The 21,666-nt window shown below is 47.8% G+C and overlaps 1 pseudogene; it reads left to right on the top strand.

Annotated features, from left to right (window-relative positions):
• LOC116856375 overlaps positions 1-19,118 on the top strand; it is a 40,567-nt pseudogene extending 21,449 nt beyond the window's left edge.
• Positions 19,119-21,666: the final 2,548 nt, after the last annotated feature.

Consider the following 21,666-nt stretch of genomic DNA (forward strand, 5'->3'; position numbering starts at 1 on the left):
GTCCCCAGAGCCCGACATATAGTCGGCACTCCATAAATAGTTCCTGTGTGCCTGGAAGTGTGTGGCCTCTCTCTGAAATGCCCGGGAAGAGCCTGCTTCGATGCTCCAAGTGACTCCAGGCCTGGATGGCTCACTGACCAGCATGTATGTTACCCAGACCAAAGCAACGAGCAGCGAGGAGAGGGTCAGGGACCCACTCCCTTCACGCATGCGCCCCTGGGACCAGTGTTGTTGCGTGTGTGGCGGTGATGTGCCCCCGCTCATACTCGTCCTTCCTGCCGTGGTCTCAAGGCTGTCTGGAATTCCCATGGCAGCTTTAATTCTGCTCATACAGATGCATACCGATCATAGATAAGGATCACTCAAGGTTTACATCTGACACCACCACAACACATGGAAAGTTAGAAGCAGGATACCTAATTGTTCCCAGCCTGGGAAAGCAAAAACACAAAGTTGGCTAGCTGAACCCCTCTTCTCCACTGGTCTCTCCCTCCCCTTCCTTCTCCCTGTCCTGATTCTGTTCCTGTCACAAAGTGTGGTAGCTTAGTGAGGTGAAGGACAGCCCTGGGAGCCCAGGGCTCGAGACCCAACACCCACCGTGGGAGCTCTGTGAGACCTCAAGTGGGTTGCCCCACCCCCCAAGCCTCAGTTCCCTCTTCTCGAAGATGGGCCTGGAGAAGATACTCAAGAATACGTCTTGAGCGGAAGACGACGGAATGTGACACGTAGAGCGTAGAGTGGCTAGCTCACAGGCAGCATGCTAGTGCCTTCCACGCTGACTGACTTACCTGACTGTGGGGTTGGGATAACCTTGCATTGGCTTCAGTCAACTTTTAGAATAGGCAACCCAGCTGCAAATCCAGACAAGGCCTTTGGGACTCAGTACCTCATAAGGCTTTCACAGAGGCCTGACTATTTGCATGGCAAGGTTTCTGAAGAGCCTGGGGAAGGGGGTGCTGGGACATCACAGCCACGAAAGACACAGTTGCTGCTAATACGGGTTTCCTAGGGCTGCTGGAACAAACGCCACAAGCTTGGTGGCTTCAAACAATAGAAATTTATGTTCACACAGGTCTAGAGGCCCAGAACCCAGTGCTCCCATGGAAGGCTCCAAGGGAGAAGCCATTCTTTGCCACCCCCAGCTTAGGGCATTATTGCTCCGACCCCTGCCTCCCCCTTCACATGGCTGACTTAGGGCCCACTCTAAATCCAAAATGATCTCATCCTGAGATCCGTAATGATGTCTGCAAAGACCCTATTTCCAAATAGGGTCACATTTCCAAGTACAGAGGGTTAGATATATCTTTTTGGAGGACATAATTCAACCTAACCCACTACAGCATCCCCACTCCCCACCCACCCCTGCCCCAGAATTTCAGATTCAGCAAAGGGACGGAGTGTACAACTGGAAAAAGCAGGGTTTCAAGTCAAGAGGGAGGCAAGCACTACTGGAAGGTGGGCAGGAGTTGATTCATTCGTCCTTTGATCCGGAAACACTTGCTGGGCCTCTGCTGAGCTTGCTGCTGGGAATTAGGGAGTACAGGCCCTACCTTCAAGGAGTTCACAGACAGGTAGCAGCAGACAGAGAAACAGGCGTTTCCAGCTCAGAACGGCAGGGCTGTGCAGGTGGTGGGCCCTGGTACTGGGAGGCTGAGCAGGTCTGGGTCCCAACTCTGGAGAAGTGGTGGTCAGAGAAGACTCCTGGAGGCAGAACCGCCTCACCTGAGGCTGGAGGGATGAGGCAGTAGCAGCCAACCTGCCGAAGGAGGGAAGAGTGCTGAGAAGAAAGGAAGAGAGGAAGGAGAGCCTGGCCTCTGTGGGTTCTGCACAAAGTTGGGGGGTGGTGGGCTGGAGAGGCAGACAAGGTGTCCAGTTGTGTATAGGGGGCTTTTACAAATAAAAAGTAGAAAAAGCCTTTGGCGAAAAGTGATGTCCCAATGGATTTTAAAATTGTATTTGTTATGTCATGTCTTTTTAAAAGAACCAGATCACATACACAGACAAGGGCATGAATCCCGAGTGTAAGTTGGTGAATCGGTGAGTAGCTTCACGTGCACCCCACCGAGGCTGCTTGGGTGCATGGATTGTCAGTGGTGGGGGCTGGATAGAGGAGAGTCTGAGATGGGCCCAGGACTCAGAATTCCTTTTTTGTCCTATGGACAAATGACCCCGATTACAGCAAGAACCTGGGATCTAGAGAAGGCAGACTCAGGTTTGAGCCCCATATCTGGTATTTCCTTGCTGTGTGATCTCGGGCAAATGACTTTGCTTCTTTTATTCTCAGTCTTACTGTACACAGAATGGGCCAAGAGGATCTGCCTCACCAAGACCTTGTGAAGGTTGAAATGAGACCAAGCTGGGGAAAGCATTATGCAAAATAGTTGCCAATAGGATTCTCAAGTTCTAACCTGTCTCAGGTTAGAACAGTTTTTCTGTTGGAAAAACCGACAGTTTTTCCAATAAAAAAATAGAGGAGGGAGAGAATTTCTGTTTTTGCAGTGCCTTTTTTTTGTTGTTGTTTGGTTCCCATTCCCAGATAATCTGCCCGGGATCCGGATCCAGGTCGGTACCCAGAGGGTCACTCTCATGCCCTTCCTTGTCCCTGCCCTCCCACTCACTGCCGGTCCTCCCACCCAACCAGGCCCCAGTGAGGCAGAAGAAAGAGGGAGAGAGTTGGGGAAGAGGTTTGAGGCTGAAGATGAATTTGATTCTTTCCCAGCTTTCTCGGAGGACCCGCCATCCCCAGTCTGCACTGGGCAATGGGGAGTGTCGATGGTGAGTGGAGGGAGACGTAGGTGGGAAACACCGCATTCCCGCTCAGATGGTGGGCTGGCTCGTTTACTGAGGCAAAACAAAAAGAGGTCCAGAGCAGAGCAAAGCCAGCTAGGGTCTAAGTCTTATCACTCAGAGGCAAAAGCCCCAAAGGAGTTGAGTAACAGAGGAGTCCACTTTATTGGGTAAAACACTATAAAGAAGGTGAGCTCAGCACGGGACTCCTGTCCCGTGTCAGATTCTTGGTGTTTCTGCAATAACTCTCTTTAAGTGTTCTAGAACATTCTTTTACAGACATTGTCTCCTAGGATCCTCACAACAAGACCCAACACTCAGTATTGTAATACTTTTCAGACTGACACTTCCAGTGACTTGCCCCGGATCACACCACTCACTGTCAAAAGGAAGGAAACAGCTCAGGGCCCACACGGATCCAGCTGCGAAGTTCAGGCTCTCTCCATGCAGCCCTGCCGTCTGGTTGAAGGTCCGTGGACAGGAGCCACATGCTTTATCGGGCTGCCTCACATTGCGTGCATTTTTCGTATGTGTACGCACATGTCAGCCAGCGCGTTGCTGTGCCTGCTGGGTGAGTCGTAATGATTGCATTTTGAGTAGCGAAGTGCATTTTTGCTGGCAAGGCCCCACGCAAGGAGAACAGGAAAGGAAGCATACAAGCCCTCAGTGTGGGAAGCCAGTCACATGGGTGAGGGCTGGTCCTTGAACAAATGACTGGGAAATGGCTCTGTTTAGTCTTGGTGGAACTTTACTTCACTGGGGGCCCTTGGGTTTTTCCATGACTATTCTATTTCCAAAGCACAATTCATTCCCTATTCTTAAAAAAAAAAAAGGAACTAATATTTGTTTAGCACCCACTCTGTGCCGGTCATGGTGCCGGGTGCCTTACAACAATGACCTCGCTTAATGCCCACAAACCCTGCGGAGGGGGCACCATGAGCATCACTGCTCAGCCCCCAAGACAGATGTAGGAAGGGGGCACCATTTGTTCGAGATCCTTCTGCTGCTGTGGAGCAGAGCAGGGGCTCCTGCCTGGTGCTGGCCAAACGGCAGGCCATTCAAGTCATTGGTAAGATATTTTATTTTTCAATTAACGTTGCGAATTCCCTCTAATTCAGAACCCAGGATGCCGTGAATGGACTCTGCCCCTGCTCTTTTAGAAAAAGAAATGCTTTATCTTTTCATTCCTGAGTAACTGCAGTGTTTTGTCCCAGAGATAAAAATCTTCGCTTCAGGTCACTTGAGTGTGATGTTAGGAGGGTAGTGCATGGCTGTTCTCACTTATTTGGCTTTTTCTCTTGGTGTTTTTCCCAAGGCAACTGGCCTCCTTTGGAGACTTTTCTCTGTTGTAACGATAGTTCTTCGCTGCTGGGGTGCCACCAGCCATGACAGTGAAAGCTGGGCCGGGGGTGTGGATGAGCCTATCACCAGGAAGGCCTGCTGTGCTCAGAGTCCAGAAGGACCTCTGAGATTGGACATGGACTCTAATAGTCTCCCAAAGACCCCGAGTCCCCACTTACAGTGTCACCATAGCAAGGAGAAGTCCTCAGCACTGTTTGAGACCATCTGGCCTCTGAGACAAGCATTTGGGCCACTAGCCCTTTTAAGAGATGACAGTTCTGAATACCCGAATGGTCTTAGTTTTTGCACTGGGCAGGCAGATTGACCAAACCTTCCGGAAGTGGAGGGAATAATAAAGATGAAGGTCTTTGCAACTTTAGGGCCTGTTCTTTCCAAATCTCTTTTAAGGCTCATAAAAGCAGAGAGCAACGGGCAGAGAGACTGGGGGAGAATGAGCTCTTGGCATGGCTGTGGTGGAGGAAGCCCCAGACTCTGGCTGTGTGACCTTGGGTATCCTCCACTTCGCCTCTGATCTCCAGTGTTTTCTTGTGGTGTTTGGCAGTGGTACTGCTCTTTCTTCCTTACTCCTGTCCCCAGATGGTGGCTGTGACGATAAAATGGGACTATGTTTATGACATTTGAGCAGGGTCCCAACACAGAGAAGGGACTGGGCAAAAGTCAGGAAGCTCGGGTTGTACTTTAGATTCTTCCCAGAACTCTGAATCTCCTTTCTCTGGGTCTCCCTTTCTGTAAAATGAGGGGATTCAAGTGGGTAATTTTGTTCCTTTAGGGTGTCTTTTGACTCAACATGCTCTCATCCTATCTCTAAGTGGAGCACTAGAAGCATATTTTAAGAGATGAATGGATTTTTTGGTATTTAGCTACTTAGCCGTTCAACAAATACTTACTAAGGGCTTACCATGTGTCATTTGATGGAGGTAGCACTTGCCTCATGGACCTTCTAGTCTAGAAGGGATCTTCAGGGCAGCCTCTCCTCTCAGAGAGTTGAAAAAGTGCCAGGGCTCCACGGGGAGCGCTGTTCACTAAAAGAGCCACATTGAGCAAATAAATTAACGCAGACACCTTAAGGAAGCTCTTGGAGTGACCCTAGAGTTGGGGAACAATTCCTAGGAGTCAGGAAAGTTTGTGGGAGCTCTGGCCAAGGGTGTGTATAATTGCAAAAGAGTTTGTTTATTGAGACATCTAAGAATGTGAGGATCTGCCCCTACCTGCCTGGTTCTCAAGGGGGCCATTTATTGGAACAAGGAACAATGACTGCTTCCCATGCTTTGTCTTTTCCCCAGAGGTAGAGCCAGGGAAGATGCTGGAACCCAAAGGGAGAAGAGAAGGGTGACCAGAGAAAAATGCCAGCCTTAGTATGACACTTGGGCCAAGCCCAGAGGACCATGAATAGTTACAGAGTCTCATCTGTATCCCATCAAGAGAGAAAAGGGGCCCAGTTGGAGCACAAGGGCCACTTGAGAGTTGGTTTCAGGGTCATGGTCAGGAGGCTGCCTGGGGAGGTGGAAAGAACTTGGACTTTAGAGTTGGAGACTGACTTGGATTTGAAGGCATGGAACCTTGGGCAAAGCACTGAACCCCTCTGAACCAGCTTTCTAATCTGTTAAATAGACTTCACAATGTTGACTTCTCGAAGATGTTATGAGGTATAATATGTCTCAGGCTCCTGGGACTACCTATAGATTTGATGATTAGTGTTTATAATTATCACATCATGTATTAACAGGACCTGGGTCCTGTTTCTGTGCAATATTGAAAACCAGTGGTAGAAGCAACTTTGATGAGAAATCTTAGAAGCAGTTTGTATTATCTTCTTTTTTTTTTTTTTAAGACTTACCTATTTATTTGGGGAGAGAGCTCGCCAGAGGACACACAGGAGCGGTGGAGGTAGGAGGTGGGGGAGATGGAAAGGGAAAGAGAATCTCGATCAAACTCTGTGCTGAGCCTAGAGCCCAACTCGGGACTTGATCTCAAGACCCTGAGGTCATGACCTGGGCTGAAACTAAGAGATGCTTAATTGACTGAGGCACCCTGGTGCCCCTGTATTATCATTAATATAAGTGAAATGGTGACTGAACACTGAGTAAATCCACAGGGATTTATCTCTAGCTTAACTCACCCCTTAACCAGCTGTCTGACCTTAGATTGGCATTTTTGCCCTCTTTGAGACTTGGCTTTCTCCTCTGTTAAATGGGAATAATTTTCATGCTCAACCTTTTCTCATCCATGCATTCGACATTTACTGAGTGCATTTAATGAGCCACACCATGCTTGGTGCTGAGGACACAGGAACAAAGCATCGTCCCTGTCCCTAAGTAGCTCACCATCTAGTGGGACAGGCCATTAAGCAAGCACAATACAGTAGAGACAGGCCTAGCCCTGTCTGGATGGACAAGAAGGCTTCTTGGAGGAGGTGCCATCTAAAGCCGAGAGCTGAAGGATGAATCTTTTTTAACCAAGGTAAAAATAGGAAAGGAAAGCGAGGAGCTAGGAAGAACATTCCAGGAAGCAGGAATTGCATGTGCGGAGGTTAGAAGATAAATGGGCACAGCAGATGCGATAACTTGGCTGGCTGAGCACGCCTTTCTGCAGCGTGGACTTTGTGTAAAGGCAGTGGGTGACCCCTGAGAGAAGTGAAGCGGGGGAGTTGGAGTAACATCACCGCATTTGCATTTTTAGAAGGAACACTCAGGGTTATAGGTACATATGTCAAGTTATATTATAGAGAGCAGTGGGGGCAAGTTGATTCTTACCTCCTCCTCTTCCTGATCCCCTTCCTCCCCCTTTCCCTGCCCACAGGAAGTGAAATAACCCGCAGGAGCATGCCTGGTATGGTATCTGGCACACAGTAGGTGTCCAGTTAGCATTTATCATTCCCCTTTTTAAAGTAGTCCTTGAAAGAGAAATCCCCTGGCACGGAGTGCCTTTGGGGGTAAAAGTGCTGTGGGCGGGGCTCTTTGTATTTCTGGCTGAGGTTCCGAGATAGCTGACAGGATTTAGGTCAAAGGAAGTTCCCCAGACAGTTCTGTTTCAGCCAGTCATCTGGGGTTTCAGGGAGGGCGGGTGGAGGTCAAAATATCTCCCCGAATTCCATGGGGAGCCCATTCGTCCCCCAGGGTCCTGGTCTTGAAAACTTACCAGGGTTGGGCAATCCTGCTGATTTGTTCAAGCTAGCTTCCTCATCTGTAAAATGGGTATGAACTTACCTGTGCTGTAGGGCGTCATCAGGCGATCAGAAGAAACCTGTGAACCACAACAAAGTAATACAATAGATTCCATTCACTGATGCCTACCTTAGGCCAGGCCTTGTTCTTACGAAGCCAGTATTATCACTAACCCTATTTTACAGATGAAGAAACTGAATTTCAGAGAAATTATGCAAATCACCCAGGGCAAAGTAAGTGGCTGCAGCCAGAGCCCTAGAGTTTTAACCCCTACATCACGACAGCCATGATGTGCTGTCCCTTGAAAACTACCAGCTGCTCCCCGAGCTCTTAGCATGATTCAGGTAATCCAGAAATGCATGCAAAAAGGTGGAAGAAGGAAGGAAAAGGGCAGTGTCTGCAATCTGAGAAAGTCTCTTCTAATGCCTCCCACCACTCCCTCCCAGCCAGTTTAGGGTTTTCTTCCAGAAGCACTCTGAGAAATGGTTCCCTGCCCCAGATGAAAGTGACCTGTTCCTTGCCTAATGCCTCAATAGTCTGGGACAGGGTGAAGGCAGGAACTGGGTCTGGGTCATGGTGGTATCCCCAGGGCCTAGTACAGTGCCTAGTACTAGAAAAATATCTGTGAGTCAATTCCTTCTGTCACTTGACTGGCTTTTCTGCTCAAGCCTTCCTTTTGGCCAAGAGGTCTAAAGCAAAGGAACTGAGGCTTCAGGGGAAGTTCCCGGAGGTATTGGGCATTTGCTGATGGAGGGCCACGAAGAGGAGAGTGAGCCAGCCTTAGGCCAAGCCCCAAAACCAGCCTCCCACACTCCCCCTTGGCTGGATGGACCTAGAGGACTGGGGCTGCCTTGGACATCCTGCCCACTTTCTCCATCGGACTTGACTCTGGAGGGCCATGCACAGGGCCACGATGTCACACGAGGAACCCCTAAGGGCCTGCTCAGTGGACCTGGGTGTGCAAGCCTCAGTACCTGCTGGGTGGCTTGAGCACCCCGCCCCTCCGCCACCCCTCCCCACTCCCCCGGCCCCCCGTGGTTGGTCGACTAATCGCATGAGAACCAGAACAATCCTCAGGCACATTGAGCAACCAGCTTCCATTCCTCGCCCCCGGCAGGAGAGCTGGGCCAGGGAAAGTGAAGAAAGCTGTTCTGAGCCTCTGCGGGGTGGGCGTGGGCGGGGCCCTGTCGGGAAAGGGGCGGCTGGACCAGTTTCAATTGCTCCCGGACCGGATGCAGCGCGGTAACTCGGGCGGTAACTCGGGCGGAGACCGGAGAAATGCGCGCCCTGGGCGCACCTGTGTGTCTTCCAGCCAGGACATTAGCTTTGGCAATGAAACGACTAGGGGCTCTGGGTCAGCGGTCACCGGGAGTGCAACTTCCGGCTGCTAAATCAGGCGGTCGGGTGGGGCAGCAGCGAATCAGCTGACAGGTACAACTGGAGGAGGCTTTGGACACCCAGTTTGCCTGGGAAAGAAAACCAGGGAAGGGGCGGCTCCCCGAAACAGCCTGGTGATCGCGCGGCTCTCCTGACGTCGCAACCCCGCATTTTGTGCTTTACCCTGGGGCCTCCCCCGCAGCACGTTTGGGTGGGAAGAGCCTGGGACAGAGTTGTGCTTGAATCCCAGCTGTTCCCCCTACAGGCTTTTGTGTTCTTAGGCAAGTGACCGCTTTTCTGAGCCAGTTTCCCCAGATGAAAAATAGGAGGACCTTCCTCAAAGCGTGGTGTGAGAGGTCGACGAAATAACACACGAACAGTGCCTAGCACGTCGTTGGTGCTCATAAAGCGGGGTGTGGGGGGGATGGTGGGGGGCTTCCTCTCCTTGGCTTAGGGTCTAGATCTTACTCCCTGTTCAGCCCGAAGTCGTGCCACACAGGAGACCCGAGGACAGTGCGGTCTGGGAGGCAGGAGGCCTGGCCTAGCAGTAACTCGCGAATCATTGGAGCCTCGGTAGGCCAAACTATCAAATGGGACGGGGCCTGTGGGCTGATTCCGAAGGCCGCCTTTGGGTCGTGTTTCTGTGATCCCTTTCAACGCATTCTTTCATTCGCGTGTTGATTTATTCAGATTCCTATCAGGAGAAGGCCTCCCCCGGCGCTGGTGCCAGCCCGCCAGCGTTTCGTCCATACATGGCCAGCCTCCACCGGCTGCTTTCCGTGTAAATAAAGCCACGGCCTTCCGCCTGCAGGTCGCCGCGGGTCCCGCGGGCAGAGAGGGCGGGCGGAGGAGGCGGCACCGGTGCCACCCGCAGCCGTGGGAGCCTAGGAGCCTGGGAGCCGGCGCGCCCAGCACTGGGGGTGGGCGGGTCACTCACGGGGCAGCCAGGAGGAGCCCACGAGGGCAGAAGCCCAGGCTTAGACCCTCAGAACCCGGACCCCTTAGCATCCCCATCCCTTGACCACCGGGCAAGCCCTTGACAAATCACCAAACCTGCCAGGGCTATTCTACCCATTTTAAAGACGCGAGAATGAGGCCCAGGAGGTTTAATTGGCTTGATGAGGGTCCACAGGCAAAAAAAAAAAAAAAAAAAAAAAAAAAAAAAAAATGGCAGAACAAGAAATTCTAACCGAACATATCTGGTTGCAAAACGCAGTCTTTCCCCCACCCCACCTGTCATCAGTGAGCGCATAAAAGGTCTTAACGGTAAAGAAAAAAAAAAAATAAAAAATAACCACAACGAATCAGATTAACAGCGGGAGTTGAAAGGGCCTTCCAGAGCTTCCTTGGAGATTTCAAACGGGGAGCCGGGAACCACAGGATAAACCAAAGATTATTTTTCCAGGGTGACAATTTTACTCCTTTTCAAATTAAAAAGTATAGATTCGTAGTAAAACAAGTAATGATGGAAAAGAATCTAAAACTCTACCTTATTCGCTGAAAAGAGGGGACTTCAAAGAAATTCAGGCTGTTTCCAAACCCTTCACCTTTCGATCTTTGGGGCAGAAGCACTGTTGACACCATTTACACAGATGGGCAAACTGAGGCCAGAACCTAGATGCAAAGGGAGCAGAAGCAGAGCAGGGTCGGGTGGAGGTGGGGAGAACAGCGATTTCCGGACTCCCTGCCCTGGGGTGCTTTCTGCTGGAGGAGGGGGGGGAGCTCTGTTTGCAAATAGGTTTCATCGGACAATTACTGCTGAGCTTTGTCACTCAGCCAGCCAAGTGGGGACTATTCTGCATAATCCGCAGGTTACCGGAGCTGTTGGGGCTAAAAGCGAAAGGGACGCACGGGCGACCGGCTGGGAGGGCGGCAGGTGGACAGCCCAGCCCCGCCGACGCAGGCCGGGCCACCGCCCAGTCCCGGAAGTGGGAACGCACGGGATGCTTCGTGCCTTAGCTCCTGTCCACGTCCCTTGGAGGGGAGAGGGTACGTGCGCAGGACCCCAGCGCCAGGACAGTGCCCTGCGAAAGGCCGATTAGAACCAACCCCTGCTCAGGAGCCGAAAGACATGCCAGCGCTTGCCCCAGGCACCTGGGACCAGAGGCCCTCTCCTTGTGTTGGGATGGACAGTGTGTCGGGCCTGGGCTTAAATCTGTCCCGCGTTGATATTTGCAAACTACCAGGCCCTGAGAAAATGACTTAGGCTCTCACTCTCAGTTTCTGCGTCCGTAAAATGGGGGTAAGCAACCCTTATGTCATGTAATTGCTATGAGAAGTAAATGCGTTCCTATCTGTGAAGGCCTAGAATAAAAAAAAAAATAAAATAAAAAAAAAACAATTAAATGGTATGTTTTTCCCTTAATGTTAGGCGGGCCTGGGTAGGAATTTAAGTTGGGCCAATTAGGAACTAGCTGACCTGGCAGGTGTACTTTCTTCAGTTACCCCACCTGGAAAAGGGAGCGTTATTACACTTTACATCACAGGGTGGGGGTGAGGATAGATGAGCTCCCCAGTATCTGGCAAGTCCACAAGTGTTTATGCGTGCAACTTTTATTGTTTGCCAGCATGTCTTAAGCACTTTGCACTTATTAGCTTATTTAAAGCTACAATTACAGTATGAGGGAGGTATCACTGTTCTCCCATTTCACAAGTAGGAAACCAAGGCACAGAGAGGTTGAGTTACTTACTGAAGGTCACAGAGCTACTGAGTAGGGTTTGCATCCACAAAATCTGGCTCCACCCTCCATGTTCCTGACTCCTACTGGATGCACCAGACATTATGCTAGACCATGGGGATGCATCCAGGAAGAACAACAAGCAGTCACTTCCTTAACAAAGGTCAGGGAGTCCTTTCTGAGTTTACTAGCCTTCGTTCGGCATGCTTAAGCACCAGATGCGCTTCATTATATTTTATGTACACATAGTGTGCTCCTGGTACACGGGAAGTACTCAACATTGTTTCCCTCTTCTTGTCTGTTTGGGGTTCCAGCTACAACTACTTCCATGAAATGTGGACATTAGGTTTTTTAGGTGATAGTCCTTGGTGTCTGTAGGTGCTTCCCACACCTGAGTTCCTCCTTATCTGCATTTAGTGATCTTCCAATTAAATAGACTGAAACAGCCACCCTTAAGGTTTAGACCTTTTAATAATAATTGCTTCTGCCTCTGAGAATTACTGTATGCACTGTGGGGTTCCCAGAACTGAGGGTGAATTTACTGTATTTATCACTTAATCATTTCCCAGCTAGCTTATGACTACAACACCTTTGGTCAGAGCTGCAGAATTCTCCCTCTCCTCCCCTCCTTCTGTGGGTCCCTGTGCTAGCTCTTGCTGTAAATGGCTAAAGCCATTAAATAGAGAATGTAGATCTTCCTACGAGGAGGCGAGTATAAGCTGTCGTTACATTAATCGCTTAAATGTTATGATCACTTCAAGCTTGGCTTTTGCATTTGAAGCCTTGAGTTAAATGTGGAAAGTGGGGGGGGTGGGGGACATGATGGTTAGAAATAAGAGCGTGCAGTGGGTAGGTTTCCAGAGTAATAAAAAACAGCTTTAAATTTTAGAAAGGTTTTAAGCCTGCTTTAATTCCAGGCAGCGTACCCTAAGTTCCCATCATTCATCGTGGATGCATTCTAAAGGGTCAAAACCACCTTTAGACAATTCAGGGAACTCGACTGATGACATAGTATTCAATCTTGAGTTTCTCCTTGTAAATGAGATGGCCTGTGGGGAGCATTCATGGTGTGGTAGGCACTCAAGGGGCCTCTGTTTAAATTGAAGACTGGGCTGCAGTTAAAGACTTTACCCTTAGCTGATGTGGGCACCTACTATGTGCCAGTTGCTTGAAATTCTGTGGTTTCAAATAAACCTCCCAGTAAGCCTGTGGAGAAAATATGCTGTGGAAGAAGTTGACAATTTACTAAGTTCGTTCACTTGCCTGTCTCACCAGAGAATAAGGGGAAGAGTCTGGGTTGGAATTTGGGTCTGACTCCAAGTTCAGTGTCTGAGTCACGGCACTACTCTGCGTTTTCCTGTGTGCCTAGTTGTCGGTCATCTTAGGACTGGAGGCTAGAGGCAGAGGGGTCCTTTAAGATCAGCCCCGCCAGGGTTTCTCTGCCTCTTTTATAACCCAGATCACCCTCAATAAACAGCATGCTCACATCCTTTTAATAAGAGTTTCAGATTCAAAATAATTTAAGTATAATGATTCAAAACAAATCAAAGCAAAAGGACAAAGTTTTCAGCATTTTGTTTTTAAGCAAAGTTAGCTTCCTTGGAGCTTCTGGGTCTAGCTCCTCACCTCTGTCTCCAGTGCAGAGCTGCTGATCTGACCCCCACCCCCAGCTCATTTACTTCCCAGGAGCTTGAGCCCAGAGACGAGTGACTCGCTCATGACACAGCCAGCACTTGAACTCAGGTCTGTCTGACTCCAAGTGCCGTGTCTTTTGTCTAAACACCCTGCTTACCACCTCTCAGTTGGGTCTGTCACAGTCCACACTTCCAGTCAACTTTGTCATCTATAGTTCCCAAATGTGTCATCCCTCCAGGACTTTGCTCAGACTGTTCCTCTGCCTAAAAGCCCTCACTCCCCATCTTCTCCCGTTTGGTGGGTGAGCTCCCATCATTAGGATTCAGCTGAAATGCAGCTCCCTTAGGGAAGTCTTTTGGACCCCTCCTATAACCAGACAAATGTAGTTGACTCCTTTTCCCTGCCTCCCTATGTAGAAGTATCTCCTGGTATTAGTTAACACTTAACTGTTGTTCGCAAACCCCTCTCTCTCTCTGGCTCTGTCACTCTCTTACCATTTTTGGCCTCCCTGGGCATCCACCACCACTACTATCAAAATTATGGTGGTTGGGGTTGAACCACATCTTTATATTCTTTCAGCGGAGTGCCTGGCATACAGCAAGCATTTAGTAAATGTATATGAACTAAATATCCACACATATACACACAGGTCACTGTCAGGTTATTTTACTGTAATAGTCTTATGACTTCACCCATGGTATAAGCTCCTATGGACAACTGTCCCTTGTTGAAGCAATAGGGAGCCACTGCAGGTTCTTGAGGTAGAGAGTTCCTTGATCCATAGGTAATAGAGACTTCCTCATGGGATTGAAACTGTAGATCTCCCAGATTCCAGAACTTTCCTTTTGTAATCTAACCCTGAGAAGGCTTTATTTTATAAACAGGAGGCTGGGGAGAAAAAAGTTTGTTTGTTTTTCATTAATTCTTTGTTTATTCTGAAAATGTTGGTTCCTGTCCCCCAGGTGCTAGTTGGACATCATGGATATAGCAGTGAGCAAGAGAGACAAAAGATCTCCTCTCGGGACATTTACATTGTCCTGGGGGAGAAAGACAGTAAATAAGTAATTAATAAATATATCAGTTCAACTGGTGATAAATATTATGAAGAAAGAGCAAGACCATAACAGTTGGGTGGAGTGGGGGATGGGCAGATGATTTTTTAGGTGGTGAGGTCAAGAAAGGCTCTTTGAAGAAGCAGCATTTCACAGAAGCCAGAATGTCATGAGGGAGGGAGCCAGGTAGAGATTTGTGGGAAGTTCATTTCAGGCAGAGCTGGCAGCAAGTGAAAAGGCCCTGAGGCAGAAACAACTGAGCACATTGAGGAACAAGACCATGGCTGAAGTGACAGTAGGGACAGTGTCTGGGGGTAGGTCTTGGGTTGTTTTCAGTGGCAGCTACTGGGGTCAGGTGATAATTTGGTAGGTGAGATAAGATGAGCCATGGCAGCTTGTTTTGAGTTCAGCCCCGCTGTGGGTGAGTGAATGAGTGAATGAATGGAACGTGATTGATCAGCCGGGAAACTGGACTGAATTTGGTCATATTTTGATAGCTTTTAGATGGCAACAAATGGAGGTCTATGGACCAAAATATAAGAACAATATGATTTTTAAAAATGAGTTTCAATGATCAAAAAAGAACAAAGAATGATTTTCTGAGTGTCAAATAGGTGGCATTTTAGTGTTTATTCTTTATAAAGGAATCTGTCTAATCCATCCCACAGTTGTTTTAACTGAAATCTAAGTTACTTTCACTGGAAGTTTGAGGATGACACTGAGACGCCACCAGCAGGGGGAGGGAGGTTCAGCTTACTCTCCTGTGGGGGGCGGGGGGGTCTCTGGAGTGTGGGTTACATCCCAGAGTCATCCCCACCCAAGGCCAGGGAGCTGTGGCACCTGATGATTTCCCCAGGAGTAGCTGCTGGCACTGGCCAATGGAGGCTCACAGAGGTGGGGGCACCCCTCCCCACCCTGGGAAACAATTCAAAAGAATCCCAAGGGAATGTGGTTGGAACAGTGGCATTATCTGATACAATAAGGCAGAATAAAAGAGGGTGATTTTGTCTCAGGGCTGCCTCACCCGTGTAACATTCCAACTACAGGGATTATGGGATCCAGGATAGTTAAGGGAGAACCAGGGGCCCAAGCCGCCCAGGCAGTTTGCGGTCTTCTGCTTTGCTTTTACTCAGTCTGGAGGGGCAGATAAATACACACGTTACTCCAAAAGAGCAGGGAAACAACGTCAAGGCAGAAGAACTTGGACTTAGATTCCATCTTCATTTTCAACCCTGCGGAGCAAGGGGGGACCTTCAGCATGTTAATTAACCTCTCTGAGCCTTGATTTTTCTCTTCTAGTACACTTAATCATTCCCAGGCTCAGACACTTACCATCACATTGCCTTATCTTTGGGGGTCACTGACTGCCTACGATGTCTCTGAAAGCACGAACACGCTAACTTTTGTTTTTCAGGAACCAAATGAATTCTGGCTCAAGATAGTGCATAATTGATGTTCTTGCTTTGTAAATTATTCAGCCTTTACTTTCCTTGCTTTATTTCTTATAACTATAGGATCTTGGTCAAGAAACCTTGAAATGTGTTTGTAGAGGAGCAATTTTATACCTTTCTTTAGAACCCAAGGAGAACTTTTTAAAAGGGCAGTTCTGAGAGAATTGCTTTTTAAAAAATTTTTAATTTTTTTTTTTTTTTAAGAGACAGAGCACAAGTCCGTGCATGGGAGACTGGGGGGTGAATAGGGGGAGGAGCGAAAAGAGGAAGTGGGGAGGGGAGGGAGGAGCAGAGGAAAAAGAAGAGAGAATCTTTTAAGTATGCTCCAGGCCCAGCATGGAGCCCTGTGTTGGGCTTTATCTCACAACCCTGAGATCATGACCTGAGCCGAAACCAAGAGTCAGATGCTCAACCAACTGAGCCACTCAGGCTCCCCAAGAATTGCCTTTTACTGTCAAAACTAGGAGGTGGCACCAGTGGGGGATCTAAGAGCTTCTAGAGGGAGGGGGAACCTGGATATCCAATATGCTAGTGGGGCTTCTTAGAGACAGGCTCACTCCCAAGCGATGGGAACCCTGCTTAAGTTTGGTGCACAAGGAGTAAATAAATGGTCTGTTCCATGTGGGCTGATAGAAAAGGTAGGCTTCTCTAAGGACCTGTGCTCTGGCCCCAGTTGCAGCTCTTGGGTATGTCCCTCAGCCTCTCTGAATTCTACTTCTTCTTCTGTTAACTGCAGAGCCTCGGACTTGCCTAACCTACCTCCTTGGGGTGTTTCAAGTATCAGATGTAATGCAAAAGTACCTGTTTGTGAATAAATGCATGGGACAGGTGTGATGAAGTTCCTCTGCACTCTTTCGGCAATGAACTAGTGTGAGCTCCGGAAAATTCTGGGTGGCTCAGTCGGTTAGGCATCTGCCTTCCGCTCAGGTCATGATCCCAGGGTCCTGGGATATAGTCCCGCATCGGGCTCCCCGCCTGGTGGGGAGATTACCTCTCCCCTGCACCCCACCCCACTCACTCTCACTCTCATTCTGTCTCTTGCTCTCAAAAACAAATAAATAAAATCTTAGAGAAAAAAAAGAAAGAAAATCATACAGCTTTATTAAACCCTCCATTTTTTTCAACTGTGAAATGGAGGTAATACCCATCTTGCCAAATCCATGGGGATTCAATGAGACAGTGTGTGGGAAAGCATCTTATAAACAGTAGAGTCCCCAAAGAAAGCTAACAAACTGTTATTTCCTCTTCCTTATCCTTTCTGTCGTTACTACATTGCCTCCTCCCTGAGAAGACCTTGATTGTGGCTCCTCCTCACGCCTTCCCCATCAGGGTGCTGCTGTGCCCAGAGCACAGGCTTCTCAGTCAGAGAGCCTTCTGCTTCAGTCTGGGCCCTGCTGGCTACTAGCTGGTGTATGACCCTGAGTTAGTCACTTAACCCCTCTGAGAATCCTCAAAGAACTCAGGACAATGAGACCCACCTCACAGGTGTTTGCGCTAAGACTCCAGCAGGAGAACAAGGATGTGCTTCCACGGGAGCATCTGGTAGAAGTCCAATCAGTGGCTAATTACTTCTCTGGCCAATCCTCCTTCTGCTCTTGGATCTTGAGATTTAAATCAACAAAGAGGTGGCCGCAGTGAGGGGTTGGTCTAGCTTATTCCTAAAGCTATTTGTCACATGCTAAGCTGAATCATGAGTTGCACAAGTTCCTTTCTCCGTTAAGCTATGAAGTCCCCAAGAAGAGGTTGTGTGGCCAGGAGTTCTAGCCCCCGGTGTGGGGTGCGTATGCTCTTCTAGGCACTGGCGAGAGAGCAGGGATGTCGGGCTGCACAGATCTGGTCCGGATTTCTCTCTCCTACTTCCCTGTCGTAGAACCCTGGACAAATCACTTAACTGCTTTGAGCCTAAGTTTCTTCATCTGACAAACAACCAAAGATAGGTGCATATATTTTGGGATCAGTGGGAAGATTGGGTAAAATATGTGTAAAGTGATACCTGGCCCAGAGTATAACTTACTGGGTAACTGGTGACTGACTAGAGGCTCTTCCCCACATCGCATTCCATTACTGACAGCAGGTTCTCTCCCTGGACAGCAGGAATTGGAAAGTTTTCCCATGAGTGATAGACCAAGGGGGGTGTGCCCTTTGCCACATACTTTTTACCCCAGAGAGGAAGAACATTTTGTCTTTGACAGAGTTCAGAATTGCCTGCACATGGTGACAATTAAAACAGTGGGCTTCTTGGGGCGCCTGGGTGGCTCAGTGCGTTAAGCCTCTGCCTTAGGCTCAGGTTATGATCTCAGGGTTCTGGGATCAAGCCCCGCATGGGGCTCTCTGCTTGGCAGGGAGCCTGCTTCCCTCTCTCTCTCTTTCTCTCTCTCTCTCTCGCTGCCTGCCTCTCTGCCTACTGGTGATCTCTCTGTCAAATAAATAATAAATAAAATCTTAAAAAAAAAAAAACAGTGGACTTCTTAAAAATAATTTAAAGATCATTTACTTGTTAAAGTTTGCTACAAATAATGTACCCCTTATCATCTGCACCCAGGGCGGACTGCTCCTACCTCCTGTGTCTGGTCCATCACTGGCTCACAAAATTAATGAAAGATGGGGTAGGAGTGGTTAGGGGGGAAGATGTGCTATAATTTCAGGGCAGTGGCATGACTGCCGGCAGAGGTGGGTCCATGGGTCTGTATAAGCACTAAAGTCAAGGCCATCCACTCACCCACCCACTGACCCTGCTGTAGGGACAAGAATTTGGGGGATGTTGCCAGGGAAGGCTGATGGAGGAGGAGTCTCTAGGCTGGCCTCATCTAAAGGGAAGAGGAGGAAGGACTGTCAGTGTAAGTGACGGTGCCTGCCAAGGCATAGACTTTTCACACTGCATGCAGTATTCTGGGAACTTCAAGTAGGAGGGTTTGGTTGGGGCAGAACCAACAGGACATATTACTTATATTTAAAAATCTCCTGGGGAATGACTTCGAAGTCCCATTTTCTTGTAGGCTCTGAAGAAGATTCCAGCCTCTTGCTCTATTGTTCTCTGAGTGCAATGCTTGGTGGAACCCTTTCTTGGCCTGAAGCCATTAGGATATTTCTCAGGGAAAGCCCTTGGACCAAGAAGTCTGTTTTTTCTTTTCTTTGGAAACTATGGTGCTCTTTGTGAAAACAATGGAATTTGGATTCTGTTCAGGAAAAATGTAACCTACAAACAAATAGCCTTGGAAAATCTGGGCCTCACCCTCAGTGCCTGGGTCAGGCACAGGGAGAGCCCCACCCTCTGCTGCTTTCTAGCTGGAAACCACCTCCTTTTCCTCTTCTGTATGTTGTCTCTGGCTGCCCAAAGGGCAATGCCTCCTTTCCTTGCCTCTCCCTTCCCTCTGCTCCGGGCCCAGGTCTTTCCAAGTGCTCCTGCCCTGTCTGGAATGTTCCTTCCTTCCCTGTCTGCAAGTCCTCAATTGTTCTTGAAGACTCCACTCCAACATCTCCCCCTCGGTTCCCAGTTCCCCAGATGGCTAGTTGCTCCTCCACCCTACTGTGTTGCTCTCGATAATATAAAATTTAAATATTCTACCCCACCCCCCCGCTTTTTTTTTTTTTTCAGATAACAACCCCTGATCTTATTTTTTAAAATTATAGTAAAAATAATGGTTGCTGACTTAAACTCTTGTTACACACTGGGCAATATGGTACATAATGTTACTCACCCCAGATGCAATGTGCTTAGAACAGAAACAGAAACAGAGACATGAGTTCTCAATAAATGTGACTTATTATCAACTTTATCATTTATCTTCATTCTCTTGGCACTTGTGGCAAATATAATTTGTCATGCACATTATAATAATCAGGTTACTTTTCTGTGAGCTCTTTAGGTGTAGAGACTGTGTCTTCTTCATGTGTATCTCCAAGCATGTGGATACACAAAGGATGTGTGGTGAGTGAATATCTAGCCTTTGAAACTGATGATTGAGTGCAGAGCTTTCTATCATGAGTACCCAAATCAGTTTAGAGTAACTGTAGCCTAAAAAAAATTAGGATGGAGAGTCAGAAACTTTGGGATTAATTCTGTTCCAACTATCTACTAGATTTTTTGACCTTGGGTAAATTAGCCAATGTCTTCTGAACCCCAAGCACCTATTTTGCAAAATGGGGATAATAGTACCTAATTTGCTTTCTTCACAGATCTGCCTTGAGCATCAAGAGAGCTCACACACGGGAGAGTTTTGTGAATTGTAAAGTATTTTACACATGTGACACATTATTGTTAGAATAATTTTGGACTCCAATGCCTTCACCGCATACTTAGAAGAAAAACAAGACAATTAAAAAAAGACAAGGATAATAAGTAAACTCAAAAATCAACAAAATAGTAGAATTCATAAATATATTCATGAGCTTTTTTGTTTGTTTTTTTGTTTTGTTTTGTTTTGTTTTTTGGTGGGGGAAAGTAAAATAGGCAGACCTATAGAGAAACCTACTTAAGAAAAAAAAAGGCGAGGGGCGCCTGGGTGGCTCAGTGGGTTAAAGCCTCTGCCTTCGGCTCAGGTCACGGTCCCAGGGTCCTGGGATCAAGCCCCGCATTGGGCTCTCTGCTCAGAGGGAAGCCTGCTTCCTCCTCTCTCTCTCTGCCTACTTGTGATCTCTGTCTGTCAAATAAACAAATAAAAATCTTTAAAAAAGGGGGGGGGGAAATAACTGATACCTGAAAAGTTTCTATAGTTTGTAAAGCACTTTCCTATTCTTTATCACTCTTGGTCCCTAAACTAATTCTGCATGATGTATATTTGAGTCCCTATTTTGCTAGTGATCAAACTGAGGATCAAAGAAGTGAGATTACTTTTTAGGGTCACACGATAAAACCATGATTTGAACCCTCTCCTAACTTTGTTAAATATTCTTCAATACTCTCATAGAATCCTCCCAGGTTGAATATAAGAAAGGAAGAGTGAAACATTTAATATATCTGTATTCAATTCCTGCAGCTGCTATAACAAATTGCCACAAACTGGGTGGTTTAGAACAGCAAAAATGTATTCTGTGGTTCTGGAGGCTGGAGATATGAAATCAAGGTGTCAGCAGGGTCATGCTCTTTCTGAAGTTTCCAAGGGGTTATCATCCGCGGTCTCTTCCTAGCTTCTGGTGGTGGCTGGTGGTCCTTGGCATTCCTGACTTGCCACTGCAGCCCTCCAGTCTCTTCACATGGTGTTCTCCCTGAGCACCTTCACATCATCTCCCCTCGGTGTATATGCCTCTTCTGTTTCCTCTTCTTATAAGATGCAGTGTTTGTTTTCCAAATAGAGAATTTTCCTTTTAGTATGATCCCATCTTAACTGGTTTAATTTTATCTTCAATGGCCCTATTTCCAAATAAAGTCACATTCTGAGGTTCTAGGTGGACATGAATTTTGGAACCCAAAATTGGGAATTATAACTGGGGATTATACAACCCAGTACAATGTCCTTATTTCTTATGATTGTACTTTCAAGAATATCATGCTCCACCCGCATAACAGATCTGTGCATGCATGCATCTGGTCAGCCAGTGATAGTTTACTGAAAGCCTAAAATGTGCCTGGTGCCCAAGTAGATGGCCCATAATACACATGCACAAAAGGCCACTTGAGATCTTGTACCGTATTATTAAGAGTTTACTAAGGTAGGGACAGGTGGGAACGATCATCCTATTCTGGTCAGACCCGTTAGAGAACTGTTCAGAATTAGGCACTTCATGAAGAAGGAAAAGTAGAACAAATTCAGATGACTCCGACCTGGGTCCTAAAGTCTTAGCAGTCTGGCTGTAGTTGGAGGAACTGTAAGAAGGTCTAAGAAGATCTCAGGTGTACTTGCCAGTGGAGGATGGGGAGTGGGGGAGGAAGGAAGAAGCATGAAATGCATTGCTTCCACATGAAGGGCTACCAGCTATAGGAGTCTGGAATAGTTTTATGTCTTGGACTAGAAGGACCACAACCAGTGGGTGGAAGGTACAGAGATTTCTATTGCAAGTCAGTTTACAGAGAACTAGGATCCTCTAAAGATGTATCTGGGACTGGATGATATTGATACCTATATAGGAGGGGCTGGATGGAGACAAGGAGAAGAGGGGCTGCTTAATGGATCCTATCACTTGCTGAACATTCCAAGCAAGCTAGTACATAGAATCTAGGTTT

The sequence above is a fragment of the Lontra canadensis genome, unplaced genomic scaffold, assembly GCF_010015895.1.
Source record: "Lontra canadensis isolate GAN:19392208 unplaced genomic scaffold, GSC_riverotter_1.0 scaffold109, whole genome shotgun sequence".
Taxonomy (NCBI): domain Eukaryota; kingdom Metazoa; phylum Chordata; class Mammalia; order Carnivora; family Mustelidae; genus Lontra; species Lontra canadensis.